This window comes from Balaenoptera musculus, chromosome 14, assembly GCF_009873245.2.
Source record: "Balaenoptera musculus isolate JJ_BM4_2016_0621 chromosome 14, mBalMus1.pri.v3, whole genome shotgun sequence".
NCBI lineage: Eukaryota > Metazoa > Chordata > Mammalia > Artiodactyla > Balaenopteridae > Balaenoptera > Balaenoptera musculus.
Window position 1 is genome coordinate 86,969,009 of NC_045798.1, and position 11,614 is coordinate 86,980,622.

An 11,614-nucleotide genomic window follows, 5' to 3' on the forward strand; every position below is an offset into this window, starting at 1 on the left:
CTCAGATGGTCGGGGTTCATTACAAGGACTCAGAGGGATAGAGTGACTGCATAATATATTGTCCAAATCAGAACTCTTTGAGAATGAAGAAAGGCACTCTTAACTACCTGTCATGAAGCAGATGTACTGAGACTGTCCTGGCCACACCGACACAGGTCTTTCCTCTTTCCTCCTTCTCCTCTTCAGCCTCTTTTGGCTCCTCCTCCATCTCCTTTTTCCTATCCATCTTCCAAATCACCAGTCAATAAGTTTCTTTACAAATTTTGGGTACCAGACTAATCCAATGTTGGGCTCACTTGCTAAACTTTTAGATAATTTCACAATGGAGAGGAATAGGTTCTAGGTTGTTTAGGCTATGGATTAAACTGTGGAGACAGAAACACAAAATAACGGTGGCCTAAACTTAGAGACGTGTTCCTCTTTACCATAAAGGTCTAAGCTCGTTCTGGTTGGCAAAGTTATAAGAAGATCAAGCTTCTCCTATCTCACTGCTTCCCTCTCTGGGATGTTGTTCTCTGCACATGGCCCAGGGGTGCAGGGAGAGCGGGGGTCTGAGGGTGTTCTCTTCTCTCATGTGGTCTACTACCATTCACATCCCTTCCGTACAATCACTTCACTTTCATTCATATCCCATTGGCCAGTACATGGCCATCTAGCTTCCACTAGCTGCCAGGAAGTCTGGGGACTGTAGTTTTTCCTCTGAAAAGCCATACGTATAACTAAAAATTGGTCATTCTATTAATAAGAGAGAGCAGGGGCAAACAAGTACTTGGGGTGATCCACGGTTTCTGCCACACTTAGCAATATGACGCTGGAGGATTTATGCACATTGAAACATAAAATTCTTGCCGCTGTTGTCTTTTAGTAATGACACTGTGCATTTTGTAGTCTTCAATTTACTGTATCATGATATATGTTATAGCATCTATAAAAGCATTGTTACTTTAACTCAAAAGTTCCAATTAAGAATTATGCAAATCTCCATCTAATTGTGAAAATATTATTTTAGTAGATTACATGAAAAGCTTACCAGATATACCATTCATTTCCTTACCTTTTTATTTAACTTAACTACAGAATCTCAAGTTTTTCAAGTCTAATACTTTTTGAAGCTCTTTTCATTTTGTACATCCTGCATTATAATTTATAGTATAAAGCCACCTTTCTCAAAGTCTACAATTTCCTTAGTCTGAATTTTTCTTCTTTCTAACCTTTCTAAACCTTCCTTCATATCAAGGAGATGACAAAGCTCATTACGACCATTAAGATTCAGATGCAATTAAGTTTTATTCTGCTTTAAGTGATAGGTGCATGATTCCTTCTTGGAATGGGATCATTTTCTACAGGCCCACAACTTGTATACCCTCATTAATTTGCAAGGCTGTTTTAGAAAAAATAAGTTCTCGACTCTGAATGAGGCGCCTCTCCAACTTTGACCAAATCATTGCATTAACGTTCTTCAGATTATAACATCCCTTTAAAAAAATCCCTTGCCATTGTCCCCAGAGGAGCCCATAAAAATGCTTGTGTGCTTTGTTTGCGGCCAGTTAAGTAATAGGAGAGCTCCCCCTACTGATTGGCATCGGGGAATTAAGGAGGAGGGGCCCATCCCAGGGCCTTGGCTCCAGGTAACTTCGCGAAAGCTCACGCGCAGACCAAGAAGAAATGGCTTGCTTGACACTGGCTTTTGAAATACTTAAAAACATCAGCATTTGTCAGGTAGAAAGATTTTCATTCCCAAGTTCCAACAGGTTATTATTATTCCAAGCAACGGAGAGTTAAAAAAGGTTGAACAACTGTAATAATGGTGGTGTCTGGATGTGGGGAGTGATTAGGTTTTACTGATTGTTTGTATAAAACTCTCTCACCTGACTTTGTTTTGGATTTGTTTAAGAGATGTGTGCTAATTAGACCATGCAAATCACTTTGTTTTCTGAAAATTAATTAAGCTTTCTGGCCTTCCCATGTTACAGGAGCAGGTCACCACCCACACGGTTCCTCTGGGTTACCTGGGAGGCGAGCCTGTCTCACACTGAACTGTCAGAAAATTCCATCATGGGAAGAGTGGAGTTTAGTAATGCGGCGTTTGAAAGCTTGTTCAAGTTGTAAAATGTTGGATTCTATTTTTATTAAAATCACTTAAACTTTCAACATTGTGAAAAAGATTTATTTAACATACAACTCACAAGCCCTTTTGAATGCATATTTTAGGGGAAAAATACAGCAGAGGATGTTTCTAAAACTAAAGTTATTGTCCTGAAGGGATGAAACAGATGAGTTAACTGTTGAAATCCTATTGTTTCATTAGACTGTCCGTAAAAACATTTAACATTGTATATTTGTAGTGTTATGAGGAAGCTATATATCCATCTCCTTCAAATATACAGATATAAATACTCTTTATTATTTGGGAATATTGTATAGAATCTACATAAAGCTGTAGAGGCTGCAGAGAAATGGTTTATTGGAAGAACCCCCAAGTAGAGAAACTAAACTCAGCAGCTGGAGAAGCATATTATGCAGTAAGCTTGATAAAAACACCACATCTGTGGGAGGGAGGGCCATTTTTTAGACAATCCTGTTTTGTATCTGATTGGGATTTTTTTTAAACTGCTTCACTGAGATATAATTCACGTACAATAAAATTCTCCCATTTAAAATGTACAGTTCAGTGTGTTTAGCTTATTTACAGGGTTCTGTAGCAATCACCACAACCTAATTTTTAAAAATTATTTAATTAATTAATTTATTTTTGGCTGCGTTGGGTCTTCGTGGCCACGTGCTGGCTTTCTCTAGTTGCGGCGAGTGGGGGCTACTCTTCGTTGCAGTACACGGACTTCTCATTGCGGTGGCTTCTCTTGTTGCCGAGCAAGGGCTCTAGGCGTGCAGGCTTCAGTAGTTGTGGCTCGTGGGCTCAGTAGTTGTGGCTCGCGGGCTCTAGAGCGCAGGCTCACTAGTTGTGGCACACGGGCGTAGTTGCTCCGCAGCATGTGGGATCTTCCCGGACCAGGGCTCGAACCCGTGTCCCCTGCATTGGCAGGTGGATTCTTAACCACTGAGCCACCAGGGAAGCCCACTACAACCTAATTTTTAGAACATTTTTCATCATCTCCAGAGGAAACCCTGTATCCATTAGGGGTCACTCCCTGTTACCTTCCAATCCCCTCAAACCCCGACTCAGCCCCAGACAGACACAGATCTACTTCTGTCTCTATGGATTTGCCTATTCTGGATATTTCATATAAATGGAGTCATATAATATTTGATCTTTTGTGACTGGCTTCTTTCATAGCATAATGTTTGAGGTTTATTCCTGTGGTCGTATGTATAGGTACTCCATTCCTTTTTTTTTGTATTGCCATTACATGGGCATACTGCAGTTTGTTTATGCCTTTAACAGTTGATGGACATTTGGGTTGCTTCCATCATTTGGCTATGATGAATAACAACTGTTATCAACATTCGTACATGAGTCTTTGTATGGACACACATTCTCATTTTACAGGTAGTTACTAGGGTTAGAATTTCTGGGACACATGGTATCTTTATATTTCACATTTTGAGGTACTGCCAAACTGTTTTCCAATGTGAATATACCATTTTACATTCCCTTCAGCAAAGTGCGTTTCAATTTCTCCACATCCTTGCCAACAATCGTTATTGGCTGTTGTTTTGATTTTAACCATTCTAATGGATGTGTAATGGTCTCTTATTGTGGTTTTGACTTGTGTTTCCCTAATAAGTAATGACAGTGAATATGTTTTTCATGTTCCTTTTCCACCATTTGTATATCTTCTTTGGAGAAATGTTTGTTCAAATCCTTTGCTCATTTTAAAGTTGGATTATTATTGCTATTATTATGTTGTAAGGGTTTTTAGTTTGTTTGTTTTTGTTTTTGTTTTTTAGTATGGTCTGGATACAATGAAATTGAACAGAGGAAATCAATAGAGGAAATTTTAATGAAACCCTCAAACCTGGTTTTTTGAAAAGATCAATGAAATTGATAAACATTTAGCTAGGCTTACTAAGAAAAAAAGAGAGAGGACAAAAATTACTAATAACAGAAATGAAAGAAGATACATCACTTCATATCCCATAGGCATTAAAAAGACAAAGAATACTAAGAACAACTCTAGCTTACAAGTTGATAACCTAGATGAAACGGACCAATTCCTTGAGAGACAAATTCTGCCAAAACTCACAGAAGGAGAAATAGACTATCTGAATAGGCCTATATCTATTAAAGACATTAATTCAATAATTAATAACCTTCCAAAAGAAAAATTGCCAAGCCTAGATGGGTTCACTGATAATTTCTACCAATTCTCTGCAGTCTCTTTCAGAAGATGCAAGCAGAGGAAATATTTCCTAACTCATTTGATAAGGCCAATTGAGGCCAACATTACCCTAATACCAAAACCAGACAAAGACATTACAAGAAAACAACAGACCAGTATCTCTCATGAACATAGATGCAAACACCCCGTAAAAGTTGTTAGCAAATTGGATGCAACAATGTATAAAAAGATTTATACACAATGACCAAGTGGGATTATTTTAGGATTTAATTATTCAACATTTAAAGATCAATTAATGTAATCAATCTCATCAATAGGCTAAAGAAGAAAAATTGCATGATCATATCAATAGGTACAGAAAAGAATTTGACAAAGTCTAACACTCATTCATGATAAAAAAAAACTCTGCAAACTAGAAATACAAGGGAACTTCCTTAACTTGGTAAAGAACATCCACAAAAAACTTGCAGCTAACTTCATATTTAATAATTAACTAGAAGCTTTCCTGCTAAGACCAGCGGTAAGGCTCAACATTGTACTGGAAGTCCTAGCTAAAGCAATATATATATGTGAGAAATAAAACTATCTTTGTTTATAGATGACATGATCATCTACATAGTAAATTTGAAGGAATCAACAAGAAAACTCCATGAACTAATAAATGATTATAGCGTGGTTACATAGTACAATGTTAATATACAAAAGTCAGTTGCTTTCCTATTTCCAGCAATGAACAAGTGAAATTTGAAATTTAAAACACAATGTCATTTACATTAGCAACCCCCAAAATGACATTTAGGTGCCAATCTAATCCAATATGTACAAGATCTACATGAGGAAAACTACAAAACTCTGGTGAAAAAAGTAAAAAAGAACAAAATAAATGGAGAAATATTCTATGTTCATGGATAGGAAAATTCAATATTGTCAAGTTGTCAGTTCTTCCCAAATTGATCTATAGATTCAATGCAATCACAATCAAAATCCCAGCAAGTTATTTTGTGGATATTGACAAACTGATTCTAAAGTTTGTATAGAGAGGCAAAAGACACAGAATAACCAACTCAGTATTGAAGGAGAAGAACAAAGTTGGAAGACTGATGCTACCTGACTTTAATATTTACTATAAGGCTACAGTAATCAAGACAGTGTGGTACTGGTGAAAGAATAGACAATAGATCAATGGAATAGAATAGCGAGCCCAGAAATATACCCATATAAATATAGTCCACTGATATTTGACAAAGCAACAAAGATAACACAATGAACACAGGATAGTTGTTTCAACACATGGTGCTAGAACAATTGGATATCAACATGCAAAACAATAAATCTAGACCCAAAGCTTGCATCCTTCAGAAAAATTAACTCAAAATTGATCATAGACTTAAATGTACAATGAAAAGCTATCAAACCCCTAAAAGATAACACAGGAGAAAACCTAGATGAGCTTGGGTGTGGTAATGATTTTTTTAGATACAGTACCAAAGGCATAATCTGTGAAAGAAAGAATTGATAAACTGGGGTTCACTGAAATTAAAAACTTGGAGAAAAAGTTTGTAAATGATAATCTAAGTTACTGTTATTCAAAATATACCAAGAACTCTTAAAACTCTACAAAATGAAGATGAACACCTCAATTAAAAATGGGCAAAAGATCTAAACCGTCACCTCACCAAAGATATACAGATGGCCAACAAGCATATGAAAAGATGTTCTGCATCATATGTCATTAGGGAATTGCAAATTAAAACAACAATAAGATGCCACTACATATCTCCTAAAATGGCCAAAATCCAAGATACTAACACCACCAAATGCTGGGAAGGATGTAGACACCTGGAACTCTCATTCCTTGCTGGAAAGAATACAGAATGTTACAGCCACCTTATAACACAGTTCAGCAGTTTCTTACAAAACTAAACAGACTCTTGCCATACGACCCAGCAATCATGCTCGTTGGTATTTACTTAAAGGAGTTGAAAACTTATGCCCACACAAAAACCTTCACAGAGATATTTATAGCAGTTTCATTCCTAATTGCCAAAACTTGGAAGCAACCAAGATGTCCTTCAGTAGGTGAATGAATAAATATACTGTGGTCCATCCAGACAATGGAATATTATTCAACATTAAAAAGAAATGAGCTAGGAAGCCATGAAAAGACATGAAGGAACCTTAAATACGTAGTACGAAGATGAAAAGATCCAACTTGAAGAGGCTACATATTATATAATTTCGATACACGACATTCTGGAAAAGACAAAGCTACAGAGAAAGTAAAAAGATCAGTGGTGCCAGGGGTCAGCAGGCAGTGAGAGGTGAATGGATGGAGCCCAGAGGATTTTCAGGGCAGTGAAGCTTCCTGTATGATGCTGCAATGATGGATACGTGCCATTTTACCTTTGTCCAAACCCATAGAAGGTGCAACACCAAGAGTGAATCCCAACGTGAACTATGAACTTTGGGTGATTTTGATGGGTCAGTGTAGGTTCATTGACGGCAATGAGTGTTCCACTGTGGTGGGCGGTGTTGATAATGGGGGCAGGCTGTGCATGTGTGGGGATGGGGGGGTCTATAGACATCTCTGTTCCTTCCTCTCAATTCTGTTGTGAACCTAAAACTGCTCTAAAAAAAACTCTATTAAAAGGAATTAAAGCCAATATATGATAGTTGAAAAAATGTGATTTTGTATGTAAAGTACTTAGAATAGTGAAGAGCACCCAGTAAATGCTAGCTATTATTATTACATCAGTCTCCCCTCAGAGTTCCAACGAAACTGGAAGTTGAGTCCATTTTCTCCCCAACCCTGGGCAGAGAGAATTTGAACAAAGAATTAAGACGAAAACTCAGATTTTGTAGCCATAAACCTATTCTTTCTTCCTACATCTCCCCTCCACATCCTTTTCCACAATACATCAACTTAGACATATTCTTTCTTCTGTTATCTCTCCTACTTAATCAACCATTTCCCTGGATTCAGCCCACTGGAAATCATTCCCATCAAAATTAATGACAATATGTTTTAGCCATTTGAATGAACTCACATTTTCGTGAGTTTTTTTCTTTTTGTCTGAGGACGTTAAAGTCTTATTAGCTATTTAACAGTGGACTAAATTATCAGAAGTGAATCTACATTCATAAGGGCCCGGTGACAGAGTTTAAGTAGGGGTTGTTGACATTCACAAAACCCGCCCTGACTTCTGTTCCTCTCGTTACGAACAGCAATAGTACAGACATCTTGGTGAACATTCCCAGGATTCAGCTTCTACAACCAATAATAACCTCTAAGTAGTTAATAAGACTGTCTAAAGGGCCCACTGACATTGATAGTTCTAGCCTTGGGATTCCAAACTCGTCCTGTCCTGAGATGGGATAGGTACAGAATAGGCAAAGAGGCCGAATTTTATCATTTATAAGGAATATTTGGTTTACATGTAGTTGAAATGTAGAATCTGGTTAAAATGACAATACACAACAACTAGAACAATAATGAATATTAACTTGAAAAAGGGTACCATGCCAGCCAGATGTTCCTTTTTGTGCTGCATGTTGTGTAATTCTAACAACCTTTTAAAAAGAAACATCCTGACCCTCATTTTACTGATAAATAAACGGAAGCAAAGGAAGTGACAGCTTGACCAGGTCCCGCTGCTGTTTAAGTGGGTTGGGTCCAGATGCCAACCCAGGACTTCTTGAGTCCAGAGCATCATGGCATGGCTGTGCTGCAGAAGGACAGACATTCAGGGACTGCGGTCCTAGGGATGCCAAAATTTCCTCGGATGGAGATCTGGAGGAATGTGGGATCCTAGCCCTTAACTGAGAGTGAGGTAGGGGAGAGCCCATTGCAAGGGCAGAGAGCTGAGAGGTGCTGGCTGCACACAGGGAGGACCCAGGGCTGCCAGCCCCGCTCTTCCAAGGTTAGGATGCTGACCTGCACATCCCACTCTCCAAGGTCCACATCCAGGCAGGAACAAACATGGCAGGTGTCCCTTCATGCCCAGGGACCAGGAACCCCTGCCGGCAGCATCATCTTGCACAGCAATAGACCTGTGGGGGAGGCTGACTGATCCATCATTTTGGTATAGTCTAAATTATCGATCCTCCTCGATCTTTATTTCAGTTTTTATTTTATGTCACTATTGGTTTCCATCACTACCCTGTTGATGGTTTCACACTTGGAGTCTTCATGGAGTTTACACCCTTGTGGGGCAAGAAAGACAAATACGTGAACAAATCCACGAGATGCTTTCAGTTAATGACAAGAATGACATTTCAGCCCTACGTACGTCCACACCACCTGTTCTGTGTTCTCACTTCTACTTCTGTGTTGGAGTTAGCTGGGCAAAAGAGGGTCCCCCTTTTCTGAAGATTTTCCTTCAGTGTTATATGGGCTGTAACTTCTTTTGCTCCCCCAGCCTTTCTGTTGCTGTCGTTGTTGTTGGTTTTGTGACAAATCATTTTTGCATAAGAGTTTGACGAGTCTCCAGGAAATGTGTCACAATTCCTAGTTTGCTATTCCTAGTAATATGCTCTTTCTGAAATCTCAACCTGGGCTATAGGTAAGGAGGTTTTAATTGCTGGTTACTTCATTATTGTCATAATGACCCAGAAGATAGTCTCAATAAGCATAAGAATTTAGTGATGTCACCTTTTGCACGTGGTACCTTGCTTTCTTGGCCAGGTAAAAATGTATTTGAAATGCTTTTGTATAAACCATTGGTTAAAATGAAACACTTTTATAATTTGTTAAGATAAATTCAACATTATATTTCTTAAATTTTCTAAGGAAGTTTTTTTTGAATCAACATCAAGTTCGACGTACCTGAAACCAAATGGATCCCTTTCTATAATGTATAGATAGGCTATAAATTCTTTGAGGACAAGGATCACATCTGAATCGTGTCTTTGTCCCTAATATTTAGCATAATGCTAAATGTTTAATAGCATTTGCTTAGTAATTTCTGAGTGACTGAATTATTTTAGCTGTAAAAATGCTGGTATGAATTGTATAATGCTGGTGTATGCATTATTTTCCCTATTAATCAATGTAGTAAGGATATAAACTGGTTTAAAAAAAAGTCAATTTGGCATTTAATCATTAAAAAATACATATTTATCTAAAATTAAATTGACAAATTCTTTAACAAAACGGTCCTTAGATCTCTTTAGAATAAATGGTCTTTATCTTGACATTGAGTGGATCTCACTGTCATCTAGCATATCAAATTTACTTTCCGGACTTTAAATGACTCATTGTCTACCATGTTGCTTATCATTCTCTCTCTCTCTATTGTCTATATCTATCATTTATCTATCTATCTATCTATCTATCTATCTATCTATCTATCTATCATCTATCTAATCAAACTATGACTTCAATATTATTTTGGTAGAGAAATCTTCCAGAATACTATCTTGGAAAATTTTAGAATTATGAAATTTTGAAATGAGCATTCTATAATCTCATTTTAAACAAAAACAATATGATGAATCATATATTCCAAATAAAAACAGACTGGAATTTCCAAACCAGATATTAAAATATTTATTAACATGCACTCTGTGTCTGCCTACAGGTCAAAATGAATTATGTTTTCATTAGACACTGCTCTTAGTTCTTGCTCAATTCTTTTTGACTTGGGTCCAAAGGGGTTCATACAGTTATCACTGGGAAAAATGGTCCAAGAGAGAGGAAGAAGTTTTCATTATTTGGAGATTTTGTGTATCTAAATAGTGAGGGATAGTTCTAGTGGGGAGAGAAGCAGTAAATGTAGTGAAATTTACAGTGGCTTAATTTTTTTACTCCCTTATTTATTTATGCCAAATAAATAATTATTTATGTGGAAAAATGGGGACAGGGTCAAGACTATGTTCTATTAGTTCCTTTGTTAATTATTATTTTAAGCACAAGGGTCATTATAGAGACTAGCATTTACCAGAGTATTGTTTTGGAACATTAGTCCTGCAAATAAATTTGATGGTTTAAAATGCACATTAATAATAAACTTGTCTAAGTTTGTTCAAGTCAGCACTTCTCAAACCTGTTTGACCAGGGACCACATTTTTTTCACCACACCCCTGACATCCTACAGATCTAGTGTTCCAGGAACACACTTTGTGGAAAGCAGGGATGCAGCTGTTGTGTGCCAGGCTCAGATTCTCTTCCTTGATAATGCACAGTTTCCCTTGTGTGTGCACAACACACCCACATATACGCACATCCATCACACAAGGATAGATTTGAGTCATATTTTAAATATTCCTTGGTCAACAATTTTCTCTAGCTCTTATTTCTGAAATCCTCCTACAAATGTCCTCAATTTTGCACAGTTGTACCCTACTGACACCTTTGCCCCTGTTTGCTTAATTCCTATTTACCCCATTAAGGAGGAAGGGATCTGCCACCTTAAATAGAAAGATGGCCAAATACATAACACCCGAGACAGAACAGATGAAATAAAGCAGACGTTTGTTCATTAAACATACATGCAGCCCCAGAAGAGGACATTGCATGTCATGCAGGCCTACAAGGGTGGTGCACTAGGGAGCAAAGGGAACCAGCGGGGGCAGTAAGAAGCAGATCTGTAGTAACAAAAGGGAGAGGTGGCCCTGGCCCCTGTGGGAGGATGTGATCGGCTTGTTTGAATAATTCTGTGGGCTGGCAGGGAAGGGAAGCCTGTTAGCTGAGGAGCAGGAGGGGCACAGCTGGTTCATCTGATAGGGGGACCGGCTGGTGGAAGGCCTTTCCTGCTGTGGGAGGTGGTTCATCTCTGGTAAGAGCAGGGGGGCTCCTGGTTGAGTTGTGGGGCCCTATGAGATGCAAAGATGTCAAGGCAGCACCTGAGATGTTAGGCCTTGCATATAGCCTCCCCCATGTGGCTCCAGGGATGTGCTTGGTGCGCTCCGGATGTGGTACAAGCAACACGCCTCTCCTTCCTGCTCCAGGGCAGAATGCCTCAGGCTGTGTCAGCTTTCTGGGTGCCAGATCACAGCATTGATTCACTTGGTGTTCAGAGGCACCCAGACTTCTACCCAACACCGTGTTCTTGTGATACCCCTGGTGCTGTGCCTTGCTATCCCAATTGATGGAGGCTATTATGCTTGATTCATTACATGCCATTGATCTTTGAAATTTTGATTAATGACAGGGAAACCGGAAAAGTTCAGTGTTTGGCTTTGGTTCAAATGAGCACCCAGAAGTTCAGATGCTTAATTCAAACTGTCTAAACCTCTTGGATAAGCAAACATGGTTATGCAAAATGAGTCTGAAAAGTCTCCTGGAAACACCCCTCTGTTGGAAATTTGTGGTATTT